The following is a 12000-nucleotide window of genomic DNA, read 5'->3' as shown; positions in this document are numbered from 1 at the left end:
TGTTCCCCCTCCCTTCTCCTTGTGGGCTGCCCTGGCTCTGGTGTGCCACTGCAAGAGGGAACGGCGGGGTTCAGCAGTTGGGCAAAGGGATGGCTGCGGAGGTGGACTTACTTCCTCTAACAACATTTGTCTGGAAGAAAGGGTAAAAATGGTCTTTCACAGAATCATAGGGTGAATCATAAAAGAAAAGGAAAGTAGATCTAGACAACCACACTGGTTTCAGTTTTTTTTCATTGTCCTTGGACCACCTTTTATTTTCCCACTAAACATTTTCTCCATTCTGTTGCTGACTTAATGAGAATTCAAACCTTGGCTTGCTCCTAGACTTGGCATCAAGCCATCAAGGAGGCAGCTCAGGTATAGTGATGTTTCATTAGTCATCCAAGGCCTAATATGTTTCTAAGAGAGAAACTGAAGGGTTTTTCACACTTACTTTTGTACAAGTTTTTGTTGGTGTCCCTACAGTTGTGTGACAAAACAGTAAAGATTTGGATATCATGCTATTGCAATTGAACACTACACCAGATTTGAGCAGGTGGAAATATTGTCCTGGCTTCAAACCAGAGCAGGCAGAGAGGCATGGGCTAACTGTGCACATGACATTACATTTGAGTCAATTTTTAAGTTACTATACTGAAGAAATTAACCTTATTTGCAGCATCAAGGTTTGCCATCACTTAATCTAAAAATCACTCCTTTTGCATGTCAGCTTCAGTCTTCCATCCCATTTTCATTTAAGCACAGGTGCTTCATTTATTTTCCCATAAAAAGTTCTTTTTCATCAGCTGAATTTAGCTTGATATTATATAATTGCTTTATAAAAACCTTGCTTTTCCATTTCCTGCCTATTTGCATTATTGAAAAATTCAGTTCTGGGTGTCATCTTTGATTTCATCCTGTGACTTCTTCATCCTAAACAAGAAACATAATTTTATTATATTGGCATCTGATTATTTTTGCATGTGTGCTTGAAACAACACTGAAAAAGAAAGTCAGAAGCTACTGTCTGTTTTGTGTCCAGCACCCAGGAATAACATTTAACCAGTAACAGCTGCCTGCATCCCCTCATCACATCTTGTGTTGCACTATAGAGTTGCCATCATAGTTGCCTCTTCCCTCTGTGCTTTGAGTTGTTGTGCTGCAAAGTGATGATAACATCATTTATAAATGGCATCTTGCTGCCAGCAAACAGCAGCAGTAACTTCTCTAAAGCTGCCCTCCTTCTTTCACTTTCTGCTTTGTACATATATAATAGTTCTAAAAGTACAACCAGGTGTAGGCAGAGCACAGGAGCTGCTTGGCAACTTACCTGAAACAATTGCTTTTTCTCTCAGAAAAGTCTTAAATAGGCCAATCCACAGTCCCAAAGCCAGCCTGTATTACAACAGGCTGCAGGCTGTGACTTATGTCCTTGTGATAAAGGCAAGCAGGAATCTTGCCTGACACAGATACTCCACCAAATTTAGCAGACAATAAGTGTGAATCTCCTTCCATTTATATTACTGGGCATTAGGCTTCCCTGATTTTCAGCAGCACCAGTGGAGTGCCCTGATGTTCTGGGTGTGGTATTTTTGTGGTCTTCTGACAAATACACTATTTCCCACAGACAAAGCTCAGGCAGTTGCCACCAGTCTTTACAGCAGGGATTAAAAGCACCATGTGGTCCTACTGATTGACAGATAGTACGTTTTCTGCAGCCCTTTGTGCGTTGTGTATGAGCTTGGCTGTCTTGCCCCAGCCCAAGGGGGTGACCAACAGGAGTTATGGGTGCAGTCAGAAATAACATAATGACTTGGCTCAGTGAAGAAAAGTCCTTGTGTAAGAAGAATATTAATATGAAAAACCGACACAACTTGGGCTCAAGACTTAACTCAGGCCAGTGACAGCATCAGGAATAAAGCACTGCATATGTTTGAATGTATAAACCTTTGTTACTGCAGGTTTGAGCATGGGTGTTCATCAAGAGCTCAGCAATGTATCAAATAGTAGTTAGAAAATGCAAAACCTTTCAAGAACTGTAATAGGTCCTTTTGAAGCCCTAATGAACACTGAGCTAGAACGGGTTCAGAAAGACAGCTCAAGAGCATGTGGATGCAGGTAAGAGAGCATGCTGACATTTCACCCAGTACAGCGCATTTAGCAGCCGCTTCCAGCCCAGCCTGGCTGCCCACACAGGCTCCGAGGGCAGCCGTGCCCGCACAAGGTCTGCTCGTGTCTTCAGGGCCAGCAACTGTGGTGAGACCAATGCATGGTTAGATTGCACCACTTTCCCCCAAAGGGCACCACGACACTTTTCACCCAGATACACCCACTGGCTGTGGGCAGAGGCTTCCAGGAGCACTCTTTATCTGTCACCTCTGCTCCAGCCAGTGAATTGAGCTGTGGCCTCCATGGAGCCAATACCTTTCCCATAAAACAGCTCACTTCTGTGGTGATTCCTGAAGCCTAAGAGAACCCTAAAGGCTTGTTTCCTCCTGCTGTTCCAAAACTGCTCACTATCTAAACCTGAGCTTCATCTCATTTGCTGTACCTATATGGCTTTCATTAGTCACAACCCACACATGGTAGTTAAATTGCTAAAAAATAATAGATAGACCAAGCTGAGGGGAATAATGTTTTTCCAGGGTTACTGGTGGCTTCATAACCTGGGAGCACTGATGCACAGAAGAGGGTGATGGACTTAGGAGAGGCTGCTGATTACATTTGGCAGTAAACAGCAGATTTCCACACAGCTAACTCTAAAACTAAAGTAAATAAGTAAGGGGAGTAAATAAGAGGTACACACTACAAAGAAAGGATCGGCTTTTTTTCCTCATGCACGTGTTGTGAGAACAGGTTTATTTACTTTCACCAACTGACAAAAAACCCTGAAACCACACAAACCAAGCATTTTGCTCAGCAGTGGGAAGGCAGCCCTGCTGTTCACGGAACAGGAGCAGGCTGACATGCTGCAGCCAGAAGATGCAATTGCAGCTATGAAACACTTCTGCAGCTGTGAAACTTGTAAAAGAGATCTCAGAAAGGTGGAGCAATACAAAAGGAAAGCTTAAACAAGAAGTTGCATAGTGAAGCTGCTTGTAGCTCAGAATCTTTGCAGCCAGAAAATAGCAAATAGATAATTATATGTCACCACCTACTGGTAAACCTCCTTGTGTGGCACTTGTGTGTTGTGTTCTACAGCAGCCACTGAACTTTGCAAGTAAATATTTGTTTCTTCTTTCCATACACCAAAAAAGGTATTTCTGCCATAAGCCTTTGTATTTTTCTTTGTATTTATATCAAGTATCACTTTAATGAAGATATGGAGATATGCTGGGTAAGATCACTGAGGTTTCTGAGGGCCAAGCTGAAAATCTGGCTTTTTTGGGATCACTGAAAATGTTAAAGAGAACAAGAAATAAGACTTTACTCCTCACCAGCCACAAGAAACATCTATTTTTAGAGAGGAAGGATGGCTGTCAACACACAGGATCCTGTACTGTGGGGACAGTCCAGAAATGTAAGGTCCTTGTGCAGCATCAGTGTTGACTTGGCACAGCCATCATATGTCTGCAAGCTGAAAGGCATCAGCAATGCTCAAGGCACAGGGAAGAGAACACTGGCTGCCGTGTCCCCTCACAACAACAGACCTGACACACCATGGCACACCATGGCACAACACAAACCAGCTGCTGTTACAAGTGATCATGCCAGAAATGTAGTATCTTCCCCAGAGAGACTGTAATTCCAGATAAAATTCCAACAAATCCCTTGCTGGATTCATCTTTTTCCTAGTTTTCCTGGGTCAATGGAATAGGTGGAAGTCTTGTATACTTAAATTAGAATATCTAAAATGAGTGAAATTACATTAAAGGTGCTGTAAAGAATAATGCCATAGTTTAATTATTTAATGATCTACACAACCTAAAATACATTCATGCTACTACAGTATCACTCCACAGCTCTATTTTAACAACTGTCATGGTTGTTAAGAGGACAGACTTTGCCTACATTATACTCTGCCTTCTGCAGAATTTGTGAGTCATCTGACTCTAGGAAAATAGCATGTTCCTGTTTCCTTAAAAAAAATTAAAAATAAAATTTAAAAAAAAATCATCATCACCTCATGTTTTTTCCCCTGTAGATTGTATGTAGGTTGTAGAGGTACAGCACTTTTGTAATCTGATATCATTGTGATATATTCGACCCTGTCATTTTTTTTATGATGAAGCACTCTGCACAGACAATGCCTGGTATTTACGTTAGGATAACAAACACTGATGTGCTATAAAATTAGACAGGCTTGGGAAATGGATTTATTTGCATCCTGTTTCAGGACAATTGCCCTGAGAATTTAAATAATAGTAAGGACAGATATTTCCTCTAATGACCAAGTTAATACTTCCATATTTATCTCAGAGTATCCTCTGAATGTGCTTATATATCAGATCATGAACTTGGCTTACTTGCAACATATCAGTTCATTTTCTCTCTGGGATTTTCTTTGTTTTTTAGGAATGCCAGTTGAAAGTTCAGTAACCTTCCTATCAGACCTGGGATTTACAATGCCACTACAATGCCACCATCTTCCCTTTAATATCAAACATTAAAAACTAAATCTCAATCAGAAACACCATCCTTTACTTGAATTAAAATATTTTAATAGAAAAAAAAAAGGAAAGGGAACTATTAAACATATGATTAAAGTAACAATTGAGAATATTAAGATTTATGAAAGTTACCTTTTTCTAAGTATTGCTGAGGAGAAGCTGTAAAGAGAGCAATTATGAAAGTGGAGACAAAAGAGAACTCATACAGGAACCCAAGCAGGAAAAGGAAATGGCTGTAAAATAAACCACGAGGAGTTATTACCACTCATCCAGTGCAGCGAACTGCATTTTCTTAAAGCAATTTTTTCTGCTTTTAAACTCTGGAGTTGAGTTGTATTGTATCATTTCATAACAAAACAGAAGCTTCTACATTATCCTGTTACATCTAAATGTGCAATTGCAGGTGCTCAAAACACTTAACAGGGAGAAATCAAACCTCAGATGTGATTACAAAAATGATGCAGCTCACTGCTACCAAGTAATTATTTGAAGAAAGGTAGTTAGGTAACAAGCCAGGAGAAGATTGCAGCAATCCAATTGTCTGGGTGAACACTACAAGCTGTTCTGGGCTGCTCCAGCAGATGGAGCAGGGAATGCAACGGCACCTTCTGCCGCACTTTGCTTCCCTTTGCTTTTCTTCTGTTGATGCTCTTTTCCTTCCTTCCTTCCTTCCTTCCTTCCTCTTCTCTCCCTCCCTCCCTCCACACCTCACCCCCTTTTAAAGAGGTGCACTGCCCTGTAGCTTACTAGTTGCTCTTTAGCTGTCAGCTCTCCAGTACATAAGAAGTATGAAAAGGGACTTTTTGCACAAACATGTAGTGATCAGAAAAGTGGCACTGGTTTTAAAACAAAAGAAGGTAGATTTAGATTAGATATGAGGAAGAAAATCCTTACTGTGAGGATGGTGAGGCACTGGAACAGGTTGCCCAGAGACGTTGTGGACTTTCCATCCCTGGAAGTGTTCAAGACCAGCGTGGACGGGACTCTGAGCAACCCAGTGGAAGTTATTCCTGTCCATGGCAGTGGGGCTGGAACTAGATGTTCTTTAAGGTTCATTTCCAATCCAAACCATTCTATGATTATATGATTTACTGCCTGAGTTTGGCATCCATTAAGTGTAGCACTTACTTCATGTCCCCTCCTTCATCACACTCACAATTCACTCTACATCTGCATTTAGAAGCCACGGAGATTCAGTGACACCTGTACCTATTCCATAAGAAGGATGGAATCTTAAGAACCTCTCTGTTGTTTACAGCTATTTCTATCTTCTCTATGCAAGTGCTGGTATTGTTCTGGTCCAGCAGTCTGGATTTGGGCCACTTTGGCAAACCTCACGTCAAGTTGCTGTGGGGTTGGCACTGTGCTCCTTTTGTTCCTGAAGCGATCACCTGTGCAAGGACAAATCCATTGCTCCAGTGTGAAAGGAAATCAGAAGGTCCACCACCTTACTGGCAAGATGGCATTCTGGCTGGGAGCCAGCTTGGCACCTTAGTCACAGTGGGGACTTTATTTCAGCTACAGCCACTGCATGTCTAAGGGGAGACAGAGGCTGATAGCTGCTGGAAACCACCAGCAACTTCCCCTTGATGGTGATTTCAGCAGCTATTAGTCCACTTTGGGATTGTAGAGGTCTCCAGAAGTTTGGGGAAAATGGAGAAGGTGGATTAACAGTGCAGCTGGAAAGAATCCAGCCTGAAAATATTGGGGGTCATGAGCACAACTTTCCTTGAACAGTTTTTCTTTAGTTTCAGAATATTTTTACTTTTCTTTTGCATCAACACATGAACATAGGAATCATCCTCTGAGAGCATCCTTGGTGGATTTATGCAAGCCTGTTGCCTAGGTATGGAAAATTTTGCCAAGAATGGTTGTGTATAAATACGTTTTTAATGGAGATGTGATCTTCACTGGACTGTGCAAAATGTAAAGAAGCAGAAGTGAGTGGCACACAGTTATGCAACTGGGCCACATTTTGCTCTTCCAAGGGAAAATACACATTCTTCTACTACTAGATTTACATAAAGATTTCTTTTTCCTATAACTATATTCTACTTTTTATAGCACAATATTTATTGAAGATACAAGCCAAGATTGAAGAGTAAGTACCTTTCTATATTACACAAGAAAACTGCCAGTCATTACTTCAATTCTTTAATTCTTTTCTGTGATACATTCCTCTTCATGATCATAATTCTATGAGCCAAAGATTTCTTCATTTTCTTTGGGTGTACTTTTGTTGCTGGTAGTGAAATAGGTAATATTTAAGTTTACCTATTTATTTCTATATGTTTCTATGTTATTTTTGACTTAAAGAGGCAAAGATCAGAGATTTACCTCTTACAGCTTTGCTTTGCAGCTTTGCTTTGAAAAGACAAACTACAAGTAGAAAGACAAACATTAAAACAGGAAAACACAAAAAGAACAGGGAAACTGGAAGAAAGAAGCTGATGGAAGAGGGGTAACAGGTAGATGTTTGCAGAGAACAGGAAAATAAAGAAACACAAGGTAAAAGATAGAAGCATTTAAACAGCTGGTTAGTTTACAAATGGGGACAATTATTGCTTTTTTAACAAATAGACAAACACTGGTGCTCCAGTAGTTATATAGCTCGAGACTGGTCTCATAAGTTAAACAGGTTTGGTGTGGTCAGAAATGCAGTGGCAGCCTGCCAAAAACCACTCCTGAGCCAAGGGAAGCATTTGACTTGCTGAGTCAGCGTGGAGACAGCTCCCCAGAAAAGTAAGGGCACTGTGCCAACACCAACACATGCCTTTGGATGAGCCATCTCCTGATTGCTCACAGCAATTCAAGTTCCCATGACAGTCTCCCCCAAAATTTTTGGCTCGGTCCAAAGACTTCCAGTGGTGACAGACATAAAAGCGAAATTCTAATTATAACTGTTCAGCAGCGGTAATTTTTGACTGAGGAATGATCTGGCATGGAGGGCAAGGAGAGGTTAAACTGGCTGGGAGCCAGAACAGACTCCTTCCAAGGGAGTGAAGTTTCCCTCGGTGATGAGATAAGAAACAGTCTTAGCTTTGTCTTGTAGCCATCCGGGAATGAGAGTGCTCAGGGAGCCAAGCTCAGGCAAACTGAGCAGCAGAGCTGGGTGAAGGGTGGATCCACAGGCTGAGGTGCACCATGCAAATAATCTTGGATTTGGTGCTGTGTATATAAGGCATCTGTTTGTGATGCATCTTTTCAGATTCCAGTAGAAGTGCATATTGTGATGGGGACTCTGCCCAATGCATTGTTCTTTAACTTCTTTTATAAAATTAAGTACAAAGGTGTGTTTAATTCACCTCGAAGGTACCATAAAAATTGTCCAACAGGTGCCACTAGTGAGCCTTGCTGGAGCAGCTGCTCCTGGCCTCCACTCTCCTTGCCTCTTCTTCCAGAGGTTACAGCCCCAGTCACCAGAACAGAGCAAAAGGACTGTCCATCTCTGTCCCACCAATCCATTCCAGAGACACGTCTGCTCAATTTTATCCTTGGGGGCATTTTAAGACAAACAGCCCGGCTCCCACTGAGGCATCAGACCTCATGATTCCTCATGCTGTACTTGCCACAAGCACTTGTGCCCAGGACAGGCTGGATGGCTGGACCAGAAACCTGCTCTAGTGGAAGGTGTTCCTAACTATGGCAGGAGTCTGGAATTACATGATCTCTAAGGTCTCTTCCTACACAGACCCTTCTGTGATTCTATAGGGGCAGAGGGATCTGTCCTTTTGTCTTGCTTCATGCTTCATCTAGACTATGGAACCCTACCTATACTAGACCACAGCCTTGGCCTGAACTAGACTGTATCTAACATGAAGGTACAAAATGTTAATTTAGAGATCCCAGGAGAAAGGAAAAGACATTGAATCCCTGGGAAAACAGTTAAACAGAAAACATTTCAGCTACTGTGAAATATACACCTTATTTCTGCTATGCCTACTTAGTCTTTACAATATGAAAACAAAGAATTTTTAAACGCTGAATCGTGTACATTAGAGGTAGGAAAGAACTGTTCAGGTTATTTAAGTCCTTTCCAGCAAAATCCCACTTGTGGGTTAGGCACAGGAAGAGGACAGTCACTCCTCCTGCTTGCCTGCATAGAGTTCAAATCTACCCCTTCCTTGGCTCTCTTTCCTGTCTCCTGTCTCCTAGGACTGGCTCAGGATCATGCATGAAGGAGCTTGTTGTCTGCAGGACCTCGTCTTCATCTGTTGCAAAGCCTACAAAGTGCCTAATGAATGAGGAGAACAGAGGAACATCTTACTGCTCACACCCTGGACTGTCAGGATGTGGAGCTGGATGCTGCTGTCCTGCAGTGACAAGTAACTCCTCTCTCCAGACTCCCCACAAAGCAGTTCCTGTGTTTTGCTCATTTTCTATCTGCCCCACAGGGGCTCTAGGGTTAATCTGCAGAAGTGTTGGGCACTCAATCATGAGTGAAGTCAGGAAGGCGGGGATTTAACAAAATATCTCCTGTATTACCACAAACATAAGACATGAGTTTGTAGAACTGAGAGTTCAGAATAATGCATTATAAGCCTATTCAACTTGAGTGCCTGAATTCCTTGTCTGTACCCCAGGAACTATGACGGAACATAAATGAACAACTGTTTGCACAGCACTTAGATGTTAAAGCATTACTTAGAAAGGATGGGAACAACATTAGTGTTTCCATCTTTAGAGTGGAGTTTGAATAGCAGACAGGAAATCGGGCATGAAACTGCCAACTGAACAGCGGAAAATAACTCACTGCGTGCCATCCACCCCATGGGTGTTACACCCTTAAAAGTAATATGCAATAATATGAAAGTAATAGGTTATAATGTCCTTAAAAGTCAAGATCAAAAAAATATGAACAGGGAATGAGGAAAAAAGTGACCTAGAAGTATCTATATTAAGTACATTACTGGGGAAAAGCTGCTGTAATGTAGTCTTTTCTGCATAACAGGGGTTTATGCTGAAAGATCTTGTTTCCACATGGAAAGTACAAAAATTCTTCTACATGAAGTCTAGAGGTACAGCTCAGAGCAATGCAGCTCCACAATTAAGCTGGTTTGGAGAAAGTTTGTTCTAGAATACACAAACAACACGTCTGGACACTCCTTTCACCTGGCTTAGAGCAGGACCCATTAACTGCCTCATAACTACCCCAGGTATGGAACCACTTAATACAATTATTCTGTTTCCAGTGCTGACAGGGTGCTGTCTTGCACAACTGGTACATGTTTTGAGCAACCACTAATTGTGGAATGGGTGGAGAGCTTCCTTACAAACAAAAGCACAACCTGTTTTCAGCTTCAAAGGAGAAATGTGAATTTTTCAGTAATAATTATGTAATATTTTGTTAAGATGTTTTTCAACAGCTGAGACTGATACCGATCAGTGGGTGGTTTATATTATTCTTTGAAAGTTGGCACTAGACCAGCAAAAAACCCACAAACAGTACACTGATGATGGAAAATCATCACACTTGCCCGTGGGTTTTCTAATTTAAGCAAGCAAAGTCTAATAACTTGGCTATTTGTTCCACTTCTTTCAAACAATAGACACACATACCTCAGGAACTAATCTAGAGCCATTTATTTGGGCAATTCACTTCTGGCTCCTTAGAGCTCCCCAGTCTCAGTGTAGTTCTTAGAAAGATATGGCCTGGCCCTTCTTCTGCTTCCCTCCAAACTTCAGGACACAGAAGTATCTCCCTTTTCCCAGCTGCTCCGTTCATGTCACAGAATGACTGAGACACATGCCACCCCCTTCTAAAATTTGGATTCCCTGAGAAAGAAATGAGACTAGACCAGTAGCTGGAATTGTCCTTGGTCTGTGTGTTTAAAGGATGAGGATCCTGAGACATGCCAAGCTGCACTGGTTGCACAGATTAGACAAACCCATTTTTCAGCAGTTATCTTTCTAGTTTATTATGTTTTGTTCCTATATTTAAATGAACAATTTTGAGAAAGCTTTTCAGTACAAAAGTACTTTTTCTCTCTCCAACAGCTGTTCTTAAGCAAGAATAAACATTCTTATGCAGTTTTTCAAAATCTTTATTGAAATCATGTTTCACAATACACTGGGAGATGAGGATGATAAGATTCACTTTTGATACCAAGGTGGATGTCCTGCAGGTGAATGCGGTGCCAGAGCTACTGCCCATAACCTGGACTTTGCTTGCTCTTAGATTATGTATCTGCAATACTGCTCACATGCTATGCTCAACAAGTAACAAACCATATAGAACCAAGTGTTTGGGCTAGGACATCATCATAAAGAAAATGAACATCCATGTCCTGGATTAGGGCAAATCTGGGAGAAAACCTCCAAAGGGGGCTCCCCCAGAAAACAAACCCACACAGCCCCTTTCCCCCACCGGTTCGGGAAGGATTCCTCAGAGAGAAGTGGAAAGAACCTGTTTATTTAACAAGCAAAACACCCCCAGCACACAAAATGAACAATACCAGATGAAAAATAACATCCAGCACCAACAGAGCACACGACTGGGGATACAAGCATCATAACCTCACCCTAGGACAATCCATTACAGTCTCGTGGGTAAAATCAGGGAGGGTGCATTGACAGTGCACGTCTGATATCCACTGGAAAAGGCTGCTCCCTGGATAACAGCAGGCTGTCTTGAAAGACCACAAAGAGTAATGCAGAAAACAGCAAATAACAACCTTGCTTTCTGGAGAGAAGAAAGGTCTTCACAGTGAGAGGAGCATTCAACACCTAACCAAAAGAAAACATCACCCTTCAGTTGTCAGCACTGGCACCCAGCAGAATTGCTCTGGAAAATTGTCAATCACATACCTGCAATTTCCATGCTCCATGAACACTACAGTGCTCTTCATTCTACGGGGTGGGTCCAAGGCTTCACTGCACTGAGCTCATTTCAGGATGAAGAGTGGAACTCTTTGAGCACAGTTTTAAAACTTTCACTGCACTTATGTTAAAATCTCCTTTGGCTACATAGAAAATTTAGCACTTCTCAGGCAGTAATCCTCGGTCATTATTAAACTAAGCTAGATTCCCTCCCTTCCTCCTGGCCCAGAAGACATGTAATACAGGATTTTTGTGAACTTATACCTAAGCCCAAGATTTCACTTCATATATACTTAATGACCCGTAGTTGCATGACTCAGCAGCCAGTGGTTCAGGTAGTAGCATGCAGGAAGGTTCCAGGTCTGGCTGATTGCTGGATATAAAAACAGGAGCCTCCTGAGCAGCCAGAGAGTTGCTGTTCCTCTGCATTCAGCACTGCTGCAGCTGTTACCCCAGTCCCTGTGGTGCTCACCAAAGATGCTGGCAACTGGAGAGAATCAAGAACTGGAAAATACACTGCAACAACAATAACAGAAAAATATATATTGCAACAAAATTTCTGTTTAGCTTAACTAAGGTTATGGTTGTGCAG

This window comes from Pyrgilauda ruficollis, unplaced genomic scaffold (assembly GCF_017590135.1).
Source record: "Pyrgilauda ruficollis isolate IOZ18807 unplaced genomic scaffold, ASM1759013v1 scaffold30, whole genome shotgun sequence".
NCBI classification, from domain to species: domain Eukaryota; kingdom Metazoa; phylum Chordata; class Aves; order Passeriformes; family Passeridae; genus Pyrgilauda; species Pyrgilauda ruficollis.
The sequence above is the reverse complement of the archived record's forward strand: the minus strand, read 5'-3'. Positions refer to the sequence as shown.